This window comes from Nyctereutes procyonoides, unplaced genomic scaffold, assembly GCF_905146905.1.
Source record: "Nyctereutes procyonoides isolate TBG_1078 unplaced genomic scaffold, NYPRO_anot_genome, whole genome shotgun sequence".
Taxonomy (NCBI): Eukaryota; Metazoa; Chordata; class Mammalia; order Carnivora; family Canidae; genus Nyctereutes; species Nyctereutes procyonoides.
This window is the reverse complement of record NW_026575052.1, coordinates 39,768,485-39,780,745: the sequence shown is the minus strand read 5'-3', so window position 1 is coordinate 39,780,745 and position 12,261 is coordinate 39,768,485. Positions and strand designations below refer to the sequence as shown.

The window sequence follows — 12,261 nt, the reverse complement described above, 5'->3', positions numbered from 1 at the left end:
TGAGACTGCCAGTAATTTAACTAATACATTTGAAGACTTCCCACCTCCACCCCTCAGGAGGCAGAGACAGCTTTCTTTCCAGAATCCCAGTGCTCATTTCCTCAGCATCTCTTGCAACAAGGGCAGAGGCATCCTACCGGGGCCCACCAATTGGGTGCATCCAGGTGAAAACTTGAATCTGAAGATGGGAGGCCTAATCCGCACTGGGGAGGGTACGGGCAGGCATGGCCAGTTCCTTGCAGTACAGACTCAAAGCCTGGTTTTTCAAACTCTTGCAAGGTTTCTGAGAATCCTCTGCTTAATCAGGCCAGAGTTGGAGTCTACTGTTGGCAAATGAAAACCATCAGTGATACCTCCCTCTCTTGGACCCAGTTACGCTGGATGCCTGACTGATTTTCTTATTTTCCCATCTTTCAACCACAGGTTATTGTTTGATTTTAATGTGTCCTGTTCCTGCACTGGGGGGAGAAAAACGCATTCTTTGCTTCCAGTCATAACGTTGATCTAACTTGACTTTTAAAAATAATCGTTAAAAAAAAAAATCCTTGTAAAAGCTGATCCCGTGGAAATCAGGCAAATGGGGTCGGTTAGTACGCAGTACGCAGCCTGCCAGAGGTCCCAGACCCAAGTGTCCTCCTATGCCTCACCTCAATCCTGGCCTGACTCTATTCATTAGGGTTTCGGGAGAAACCAGTCCTGACTTCTTGTGTGAGCATTCTATAAGAGTTGATCGTGAACAGTCACACTTCTGACACTGGGCTCTGCTGTTTTTCAAGTGATTCAATGAAGAAAAAGGAAAAAAGCCATTTTCAAGTCACGTGTGATACCTATATAATATGCAGTGGGTTTCTACTGAACACAACAGAAGAGCATGTGTGGTCATGTGCACGTCAGTGTTTCAACCCAAGGGACAGGGAAATGTGTCCCATTTTCTTCGTGTTCATATGAACTGTTCAGAGACTGGATGGAGGAGATTTCCTTTTTACCCCAAGATCCCTTACGAAGGATCCCAAGCCCAGTCTACCTCACCTAGGGATCCAGATAATAATGGGCTTAATTTATCCTTATTTAAAATGTAGAGCATGTGGTATGTAAGGACATGAGTGGTATTAATGACACCTTCCAGTCATTATGCTCTTTTTTTGTGTCTCCGCTTTCACAACTCACCAACACCTAATATTCCAACTGGCAGGGGGCTTCAAACTCATCGGGTTAAATTCCTCATTTTGTAGATAAGGAAACTGGAATTCAGAAGTGTTAAGTGTCTGCCCAGGTCTGACAGCTGCTAAGAGCCAGAGTCAGATGCAAGCCTGACTCTTTTTGGCTTCCACGGCAGTGGAATTTCAATCTTCAGGAATCCAACTTCCAATGAACAGAGGGAAAAGGAGCTTCGGGTCTTTATTTAATAGAAGGTCTTTCCAGAACCCAAAGATTCATTAAGCTTTTCTACAGAACTTATTATGGAGGAAAGATTAGAAATAATGTGCTATTCACATTTTGGATATGAGAAAACTGAAGAACAAGAAATACTTTAAAATGCCTTTCAGGACACCTGGGTGGCTCAGAGGCTGAGTGTCTGCCTTCAGCCTGGGTCCCACACCGGGCTCCCTGTGAGGAGCCTGCTTCTCCCTCTGCCTATGTGGCTCTCTGTCTCTCATGAATAAATAAATAAATAATTTTTTTAAAAAATAAGTCTTTATATTAACAAAATCAGGCCTAGAACCTCGTGGAGGGAGCTGATTTTGTACAGTGAACCATCTACGGCAGTAAATGTGGCAGCCAGCTAGTCTAAAGTAGAGACTCAGGAGAAATCCAAGCGCCATTCCCAGAATCTGTTATGTCCCTGTTTTTAGGCCACGTGACTGATGTGGTGACACTGGCATCCAGGCTCTGTGCATGGCTTAGGAAGGGGGAGAAAGGCCAATGTGTGGAGGCCGAGAAAAATTAAGGCCATTCCACCTCAAGTTTAGCATTAGCACGAGTACAGCCATCTTAGGCCCCTGGGAATAAGAGCTGAACTTTACAGGAAAAACTGCAGAATGTCCTAGGCAGGGAATCCATATCAGATCTTAAGAAACTCCCCCACCCTTTCCTCCATATTGGAATGGAAAAAATTCCTCCACCCCTTCTGAAGATCCCCTAGACCAGCCCATAAAAAACCCAGCTGTAAGTCACCTTGGGGTCTAAGTCCCTGCTCCACAGTGTCGGGTACACTTGGACCCAAGCTCGAGCTTGTAAATAAACCCTCATGTGCTTGCATCAGCGTCGGCTCCTTGGTGGTTTCTCGGAGTCGTCATCTTGGGCACCACAAATACTGGGGCCTGGGCTCTCAAATCTGGCTGTTCAGAGCCACCCCCCTCCAGGACTCATCTGTGTGGTCTCCACCCACTTCTCTGGGCCTGTGTTTGCTCATTTGCAAAATGGGGACACGGTCACCAGGCTTCGTTCATCTAGGATCCCGGAGGCATGAAGAGCTCACGGAGGGGTCCCCTGGGCAGGCACCTATTCCCACATGTGGAGAGCCGGAGGTCTGAAGGGGCTGCTGGGAGCGGGCACTGGAGGGAGCCCTGCGGTCAGGCTGGGAAGGCCAAGGCCCTGGACGCCCAGCAGCCCCGGGCCGGAGAGGAACCCCTTGGCGCAGCCCAGGCCGGGGCTGTGTGAACCCCATGTCCGCCTCCCACTGAGCGTCTGTGGGAAGCTGTCGGGGCTGTGTCGTTGACCTTCTTGCTTTCCAAGTTCCTGAAGCCACTGCTGTCAGGACTCCGTCATGATGAGTGTGACAGGAGGGAGACTGTGTGTGTGTGTGTGTGTGCCCGTGTTCTGGGGGGGGGTCACGGTTACCACTCTCCTAAATGCCACCACACGTTGGGCTCCCTGCGTGGGGCCTGCTTCTCCCTCTGCCTGTGTCTCTGCCTCTCCCTGTGTCTCTCATGAATGAATAAATAAAATCTTTTTTAAAAAATGCCACCACAACTCTGCCTTCCTCACAGCAGAGAGGAGGAGGGTGCTGCTGGGAGTGTGCAAACTCATGGGAACTTCACCCATGGGTGCTTTAGGACACAAATCTTCTGGAGGTTTCGGGCCAGGGCCTGGGCAGGGAGACAAGGCCCAGCACCTCAGAGAGGCACCGCCTGCAGCCCGTTTGGCTCCGTTCAGGCAAAGGTGGCTGCGCTCTCTCGAGGGGGGAGAAGAGGTGCCAGGGCCTAGACTCAGAGCAGTACCCGCTCACCCTCGTACCCCATTTTCTGCCCCAACCCGCCACCGCCCACCCCCAGGCCCTCCCCAGGCATGGCCTCTAGAGCAGCGACCCCTCCCTTCCCTTTCCACAATCCAAAATGTTGGGGAAGAATCTTCCTCGGCTTGATTGCAGGACATCAGATGTCCAGAAGCATCTATGTGTTAACTGAGCTGCCACTTTGGACTTGAAGGTTTTCTCTCGATCCTGTCCTTTTACTTCCAACTTTTAGAATCTTAAAGGGATTTGAAGCCTCACCCCAAGGCCAGAGCAGCCCTCACCATCAGACTGAAGGCTCTTCCCAGACGAGCGCCCCACTATTTGCTTCTATGGATTTCCAAAGGCAAAGATGCGGGAAGCTTCTTGACTGAAGACTACCTCCCTGGCCTGTTCTCCAGCATCTTGTCCCTGAGCTCCTGTCCTTGGCTGGTCTAATCCTGGTGGTGGCACCTCCACTTCCGGGGTGCAGGGATTCTGGTGGGGGGCAGGTGGAGGTCACAAGCCCACCCAGGCATGAAACAGCCTCCAGCAGAGCCTGTCCTGGTCATTTCTCTGCGATGAGGTGCTGCAGGTCTTGCCAGGGGGGGTGAAGAGTCACCCAGCAGGTTGTCTCTGGTTTTCCATCCCCTCGGGGCAGACTGCCTGTTCCCGGGAGTGGCTGAACCCTTTCTTGCTGGCCTCACATCCCAGCTCCTTGACTTGTGGGTGCCAATGCTGTCCGAGCAGCCACTGGCCTTCTCAACCTCCAAGTCTGGCCTCGCTCGGGTTGTGTCCTTGCTGGCGTCCCCTTGTCTCTGACACTGGAGGGTCCCACTCCCCTCTTCCTGCCTAAGGAAAATCAGGTTTTAAAAAGTGCCACTGACACCCTGACAAGATTTCCTCCCCAGTCACTTGCTTCCCGCTCTTCGCATCCCTCCCTGGGGATTTTCATTAAAAATGTGGAAATGGGTGTCGGTAGAAATGCCTATGAGTGGCAACCGTCATCTTCCCCTCATGAGTCCTGATGGTTTCTCCTTCTGCTTTAAAAATATGGCAATCCACAGTTGCTTCCTTATTTTTTTTTTTTTTCCTCACAGTTGCTTCTTGAGGTAGGGCGTAGCTCGCTGTTTGGTTTTTAACCACACAAACTTTACCCTCCTTCAAAAATCATATTGTGGGGCACCGGGGTGGCTCAGTGGTTGAGCATCTGACTTCAGCTCAGGGCGTGACCCTGGGGTTCTGGATAGAGTCCCACATCAGGCTCCCTGTAGGGAGCCTGCTTCTCCCTCTGCCTGGGTCTCTGCCTCCCTCTGGGTCTCTCATGAATAAATAAATAAAATCTTTAAAAAAATATATCATGAGGGAGAAAAAAAGTACCACTTAGGTCAAACCATTTTGGCTTTTGGTTTTATTTGTCCATCCTCACCCCCCTCCCTAAATTCTGACCTCCTCCTGGCCACTCTGGGACGCACACACTGAGACCAGCAGACCAGTGGTGTTAGAAGAAAAACAGTCTTCTTTTTAAAGTTTGCTCAGCTCTGAAAAAAAAAAAAGAAAATGAACATAGAACCAAGGAGACTTTGTTTTTGCCTCAAATGTCATTTATTGTCACTGATCTCAGGGCACCCAGAATAGATCATTTTGTTAGCCCTGAAACCCACTCAGGTTGCCCAGGAAAAATGCTAACACTCGCCGCCCTTAACACAGCCTTAAAAAACTCAGTTTTAATCAAGGAGATAAAACTGAGCAAATTAAAAAAAAAGAAAAAGAGCATGATAGATTTCTCCTCGGCAGCCCCCAAACCTAGTGTTCTCTTTCCCTCTCGGAAAAGTGACAATTACCCACATCGGGCCACCAACAGGAGGGACAGGGGCCGAGAGACTGGGGAGTTGTGGGGAATTAGGGACAATGCCTCTGCCCCCACGTTCCGTGTGCCCGGGCATAGCGTGGGGCCTGGGCTGCCGGGAGATCTTCATAAACCTAAGAGAGCCTGGTGGACGCGTGGAACTGTAGGGGTGGAAGCCATCCCAGACAACGGACAGTCAAGTACCTGCGTTTTCCAGACAAAATGACAAGCCTGTGATTACCCAGAAGCAGAGTGGGAGGGGGGCACGCTTGGACTCTGGGACCGGATTCGAATTCAGACTCTCCAGTTACCAGCCGCTGTGGGTGACCCTCGTGTGGTACCTAATGAGCGTGGCCTCAGCTTCTTGTAAAATGGAGAGGATGAGCCCGTCGGGCCCTGGGGTTGTAGAGGGGAGTTGATATGCTTACAGTGCCTGGTGCTGGATAGGTTCTGGATACAGGGCAGGGGGACACATGTCGCAGTCCTGGAATGGATCGGGGTGCCAAGCACTTGGTCCCTGCGCCATAAATGGACCAGGAGCGTGTGAACAATTAAACAGGGACTGGGATACTCACTTGGCAGATAAAGTAAGGGGGCTGGAGAAGTTATGGGGCACAGACACAGTAAAGCTCAGCAAGCTCACTGTTCGGTCACCTTGACCTTGTCCTGCCTTCCACTCACACCGCCAGAGACCCCTGTCCCCTGGCCTACAGCAGGCTCCATGGCAAATTTAACCCAGCTCCTCCGGCCACTCCTGCAGGGCAAGTCCCAGAAGAGACTTCCCTGTGACACTCCTGGGAGGAGACATCGGCCACCCCTCATCACTAGCTCCTTCCCCTTTTTAAAACCCACCTGCCAGTCCTCTGCCTCTGCTCTCCTACAAGCTTCCATGGGGCTGTCACTGTCACTGAAGCCGAGGATTCCGAGATCTTTGTTCTCCCTCTGTTCTGAGGGTGGCTATTGCCGTTCTGAGGGTGGCTATTGCCGAGGGGCCCTCCCTCCCCTCCCCTACTGACTATTCTGATGAAATCCTCTGAGAACCGGGCTCCCGCTGTGTGGTCCCCCCCTTCCCTCTCTCCTCTCCCCTGGCTCCCCACCACCATCTCTCAGACATCACTTCCCCTTCCCTGCCTTTCTCTACCTATTCCTCTTGATTTATTTTATCCTTCTGTGTTTCAAAGGGGAGGGGGAGGCATCTAGCCAGAGCCATCAGCTCCCGGCTCCCCAGTGAACCTCATCAACACGGGCCATCCTGACACCTCATCTCAGGACTAATAAAACGTCTTCTTTGCTGTTTCACCCCGCAGCAGGCAGATTAAGGATGCATGCATCTGTTGGGTTGTCAACGTTCAGTCCCTTTTTTTCCCAAGGAACAGCCTCCTCTGACGTTACAGCGACTGACCTTGAGCTGCCCAGGAAAAATGCTAACACTCGCCACCCCAACTCCCCCGGAGGAGCAGTGGGTCAAGGATGAACAGGAGGGAGAGAGGCAAGAATCCCTGTCATGTCACACCTCTAAGAGAGAAGAGGATGTTAGGCTCTGGGCTCTCTGGTTAGGGACCACGTTTTAGTTTTTTTTTTTTTTTTTTAATTTTTATTTATTTATGATAGTCACACAGTGAGAGAGAGAGAGAGGCAGAGACATAGGCAGAGGGAGAAGCAGGTTCCATGCAGTGGGAGCCTGACGTGGGATTCGATCCCGGGTCTCCAGGATCGCGCCCTGGGCCAAAGGCAAGCACCAAACTGCTGTGCCACCCAGGGATCCCACGTTTTAGGTTTTGAAAGTGAATTTCTTTCTCAGGGAGGCCAAGTTTAGCCTCCAGGTGTCATGGTCCTGTGATGATGCCCCAGCTTCAGGGAGAACAAAGAGCGCTCAGGCCACCCTTCATCCTGGCCTCTGGGAATTTGATGATGAATGTGGATGCCCTATACCCTGTGTGTGTGGAGGGGGGGCATGATCCCTCTGCTATAGGTTCCTCGTCTTGGTTGCACTGGCCCTTTAAGCACAGAAGGTGAGGCTAGCCTCCCTCTGCAGTCACCTGTGTCACTCCCCTGTTGTCCCCCCTGTGCTTCACTTGCCTCGTCCACCCCTTGTTTCCTTTGGGCCCTGTGGGTTTCACTCTCTTTTAGCCACTGCCACACAGGAACTTAGCTTTGTCTCCCCAGAAACGCACCCTCCGCCTGAAGGGGAGACACAGGGTCCCAGGCTCCCGGGGTGGTGGGGGAGTGGGGGGGGGGGGGCACCGCAGGCTCAACCCTGCAGGTTGCAGGGATCACCACCAGATGGCACTCCACGGCGCGCTCTGCAGATGCAGCTTGGTTCTGCTGAGAAATTTCTGACTGGTTCTGGGGGGAAAGAAATCACTAGAAAGCACCATGAGAGATCACTAAGCCCTGTGACCTCCAGATATTTTTTAAAAATTTCTTACCTCTATACATAATAGCTTTCTGATCATGCACACTCGCGTGGATTTCTTAGTATTTATGTATGTCAAGCTATATTAAACATCAGTCAAACTTAAATAAAAACTATGTTTAGGGGCACCTGTTTAGTGGAGAGTCTGCTTCTCCCTCTCCCTCCCCGCTTGTGCTCTGTCACACACAAAAAAAAGGCAAAATAACCTATGTTTAGATAAAAATTAGAGCATCTATTTACGTAAAATTTATAGTATTTTCTTCCTGCAACACCACTGATCACTTGATACACCTTCCAGAGAGATGGGTGATCTGTTTCATATCACTTTTCTCCAAAAGAACATATGAATAAAACAAGTCCTTTTTGAGCTCCGACTGTATACTCAGCACTGTGGAAGGGACAAAAAATGATTCAAAAAAAGAATAAAATGCTTTTTCCATCTACAAAGTTTCCTGTGTTGTAGCTACCGAGGCAAGATCTAGCAACAGACACAAAAGATTTAAAGACACCATGAAACACTATGCACAGAGCCCTCAGAACAGTTTCCCCTGCAAACTATATAAACCTATCTTCCTATTTTCTACAAAAAGAAATGTATTAGACGGCTTACGGACTCTCCTAGAGGACCAGTAAGCCAGGATCGGATGCTAAGGGACCACCAAGAGAAATAACCAAACCATCCAAGGGGTGTTGTGCTGGAAACCTTGGCACAGCACCAGTGACACCAGGGACCCGAGAATACAAATGGCCAGCGATTCCCAAGGCAACAGACTTGGAGATCAAGGAGAGCTGAGCTCCTTGCAGGCGACACGGGTCACATCGTCCTTCCGGGTAGCATGGGTGGCATCTGCTCAGCAGAACTGAGGCTGCATCCAGAACCAGCCTTCAAGGACGTCTGCCTCTCCTGACACTACGGTGGAGAAAGCAAGGAGAGGCTGGAACGAGTCCTGACTGGGCTGGTGCACAGGTCTACTTGAGGAAACAGGCCCATGGGAGCCTGGAGCTCTCAAGGGGAGGATGCCAGGAGGCCAGGCAAGGCCTGTCAGCTGCTGAGGCAGGCTCCAGGGGGGTCTTGGCCTCAGACCACCGTGAATTCCTCCCACCTTAGGCCACTTCCTATCTGAGGCAGGGTCACCTAAGTTCCAAAGGTTCATTGGATCTCTTTGGGTGCGTCTGTATTTCCTCTCCTGAGTCTGCAGCTGACTTTGACCCACTGCTTCATTTTAATTTCCAGTGTCTCCATTCTTGTTCTTCTCTGTTCTTAGCCACCTGACTTCTGAGCTCGACTTTGCATTGACCTTCTGTTTTGTGTTTTCAAATTGTCATTCATTTCTTCCTGTTCCCTGGCTCCTCCCTGCAAACAAATACTTGACTCACTGCTTCACCCGGGGTTTGGCTTTTAGCCTATCCCTTGTCTTGCTGTTGGCCTCATCTCCAGCCTGCCTGAATCCCAGCAAATGCCTCACCTCTCAGGTGTGTGTGTGGGCACATCCTCTGCCAGAGGTCCTGAGGGAGGGGGCTCTGGGAACTGGGGGGTAGGGAGAACCGGAAGAAGGACTTTTCCTATGGGGACAATCAAGGGTTGGGGTGCTCTTTGGCTGGCCTGGAGGGAAGGAAGAGCCACTAGAAAGAGGAGCATGAAAGGGCCTAAGTAGGGGCACCTGGGTGGCTCAGTGGTTGAGCTTCTCTGCCTTTGGCTCAGGGAGTAATCCCGGGGTCCTGGGATCTTCTCCCTCAGCCTGTGTCTCTGCCTGTGTCTGTCTGTCTGTTTGTCTGTCTGTCTCTCTCTGTCCTTCATAAATAAATAAATAAAATCTTGAAAAGAAAGAAAGAAAGAAAGAAAGAAAGAAAGAAAGAAAGAAAGAAAGAAGAAAGAAAGAAAGAAAGAAAGGGCCCAAGTAAGCAGAAACAGAAGATTTCCATAAGGAAAGTAAGGTGATGGCCATGATTTACCAAAAGCTGAATATCCCTTAGTGCCTACTGAGACTGAGGCAATATGACACAGAGGCCAAAACAAAGTGATTTAAATAGCTCAAAGTTGAGCAGCTCCCATGGCCCAGCGGCCCAGGGTGTGATCCTGGAGACCCAGGATCCAATAAAAAAAGATTTTCTTTTTATTTATTTATTTATTCACGAGAGACCCAGAGAGAGAGAGGCAGAGACCTAGGCAGAGGGAGAAGCAGGCTCCATGTGGGGAGCCTAACACGGGACTCGATCCCAAGACCCCAGGATCACGACCTGAGCCAAAGGCAGATGCTCAACCACTGAGCCACTCAGGTGTCCCTCAAAGGTAATTCTTAATGGTAGGGAATGAGGGTAGCTTGATGTTCCCATGGAGGAACTTCTCAGAATCATCTGGGGTTTTCAACTGCTCACTACTTAAGTCCCCCAGAGACGGTGATACGTACTTACCTACTTGCTAATGGTGTGCTGGGGTGTGGAAGCTAGCTCCTACAAGCTCACAAGAGCAGATTTCCATTTCTCCTTCCAACTCTGTGCTCAGTGGCACCCCCATCGGTAGCTCGAAAGCAACATGGTGGGAATGGCAACCACTGTACACCAGGGCTTCCCCTGCCGCTGCCCCAGACAGCTGCTTTTTCAACACTTATCAACACACCACTGCCACACATTTTTAAGAATCACTGCAGAAAAGGTTCATGTTAGTAAGGATAACATATTATATCTGCCTCCTGTCGTGTGGGACTGGAAAGAGAGACTTCAATGTTCTATAGTACATGCAGACCTCTGCTGGGTGCTGGGAGGCCTCTGTTCTTCAGAAGGGTCAGATATTTGATAACTTGAAGCTAAGTGATGAGCTCAGCTCTGACGCCGGAAAGACACACTGGAAAGCCCTATTGTGAAGGAACACAAGGAGGATCTGCTCTTGTGATACTTCGGATTTGGGTGATAGGGAAGTTACGAAGCATAAGGCAGTGAGTGATACATATGAGCGACAAAGGAATAGAAGGGAAGGGAGAAGAAATGGGTAGGAAATATCGGAAAGGGAGACAGAACATAAAGACTCCTAACTCTGGGAAACGAACTAGGGGTGGTGGAAGGGGAGGAGGGCGGGGGGTGGGGGTGAATGGGTGATGAGCACTGAGGGGGGCACTTGACTAGATGAGCACTGGGTGTTATTCCGTATGTTGGCTAATTGAACACCAACAAAAAATAAATTTATTATTTTAAAAAAATGAGGTGCCAAGCACCTGGTGTATGTACTAAATACTCAAAAAAGAGGAGAGGGGATTGAGGGTGGCTACTATGTGCCATGCACAGCACTAGATTCTAAAGACTCTAGTGAGCAAGAAAGGCCTGATCATTGACCTTGGAGTACTCTCCACCAAGCACGGTGCCTCTGGAGGTGCGTCTGATGACTGCATCAGAATTATGCCTAGGGATCCAGGATGGAGGCCAGCAGGAGGCTGATGGAGGAGCTTGAAGAAATCTGCAAATGTGGAATGAAAAACTTCTGTAACATCCAGGTTGATGAAGCTAATTTATTGACTTGGCAAGGGCTTATTGTTCTTGACAACCCTCCATATGATAAGGGGGCCTTCTGAATCGAAGTCAACTTTCCAGCAGAGCACCCATTCAAACCACCGAAGATCACATTTAAAACAAAGATCTATCAGCGGAACATCAAACATCGATGAAAAGGGGCAGGTCTGTCTGCCAGTAATTAGTGCTGAAAACTGGAAACCAGCACCCAAAACCGACCAAGTAATCCAGTCCCTCATAGCACTGGTGAACGACCCCCAGCCCGAGCACCCACTTCGGGCTGACCTAGCTGAAGAATACTCTAAGGACCATAAAAAATTCTGTAAGAACACTGAAGAGTTTACAAAGAAATACGGAGAGAAGCGACCTGTGGACTAAACTTTGTCACCACCGATTCCAGCGAGCATGAGCGGAGACCCCGAGCAGCCCATTGGGACGCCCAACAAAGCAGGACTCTTTTGAAAATTGACACGTGCCTCCTGGCGTTTGCTTGTGGCAGTTACCAACTTTCTACAGTTTTCTAAATCAAAAGTGGTCTAGGTAACCTGTAAAGAAAGAATTAAAAATTTAAGATGCTCTAGTTCTGCTTTCTTTGTTTTAAAAATCACTGCTTCAATCTACTTTAAGATAATGGTGTTTCTTTTCTTGTCCAAATTGATCCAAAACCTTCAATTTACACTTAGCCCTTAAGGTTAAAACAAACAAAAAAGGTTGCAATTACCTTTCTTCCCCTGTCCTTACAATTCCCACTTTCTTGCATTTGGTTTGTTTTTCACTTATTCACTTCTCCCAGACCCAGGGCTATCTCTTCTGCAAAGGAGGAGAAAATGCTCCTGGCGATTCTGGTGGCTTCTCTACTGCCATGTTGCACTGCCCTGTGTAGGAGTTGGTTCAAATTCTCCTGGTTCCAATTTATAACATCCTTTTAAAAAATATTAAAAACAAGCAAACCACCACTCACCACCACCCCACCACCACCACCACTAAAAAAAAAAAAAAAAAAAAAGCAGCTGTGGAAAGGGAGGCCCAGTTCTTATGTAAAAATCTGGCCGGTGTTAACCACAATAACGTTGATTAAATGGGCAAGCCCTGATGTCTGTGTGCCTGACTGAACTTCAGCCTAGCCTGGCCTGCTTGGGAAACCCAGGTCTGGGCCAACCCCAGAGGAGGGCCTGCCAACCAGAGGATGCTGTGCGCTTGTGTGAGGAATTTCTCGCCAGAGAGGCTGTCCCTGAGCTCACTCTCCCAGCTCCCCAGGATAGCGCAGCCCCACCGCGACCCTCC

At 49.7% G+C, this 12,261-nt stretch overlaps 1 pseudogene; it reads left to right on the top strand.

The window, feature by feature from the left end:
- The first annotated feature begins 10,883 nt into the window (after positions 1 to 10,883).
- On the top strand, positions 10,884 to 11,355 carry LOC129514228 (ubiquitin-conjugating enzyme E2 L3-like; annotated as a pseudogene).
- The last annotated feature ends 906 nt before the right edge of the window (positions 11,356 to 12,261 follow it).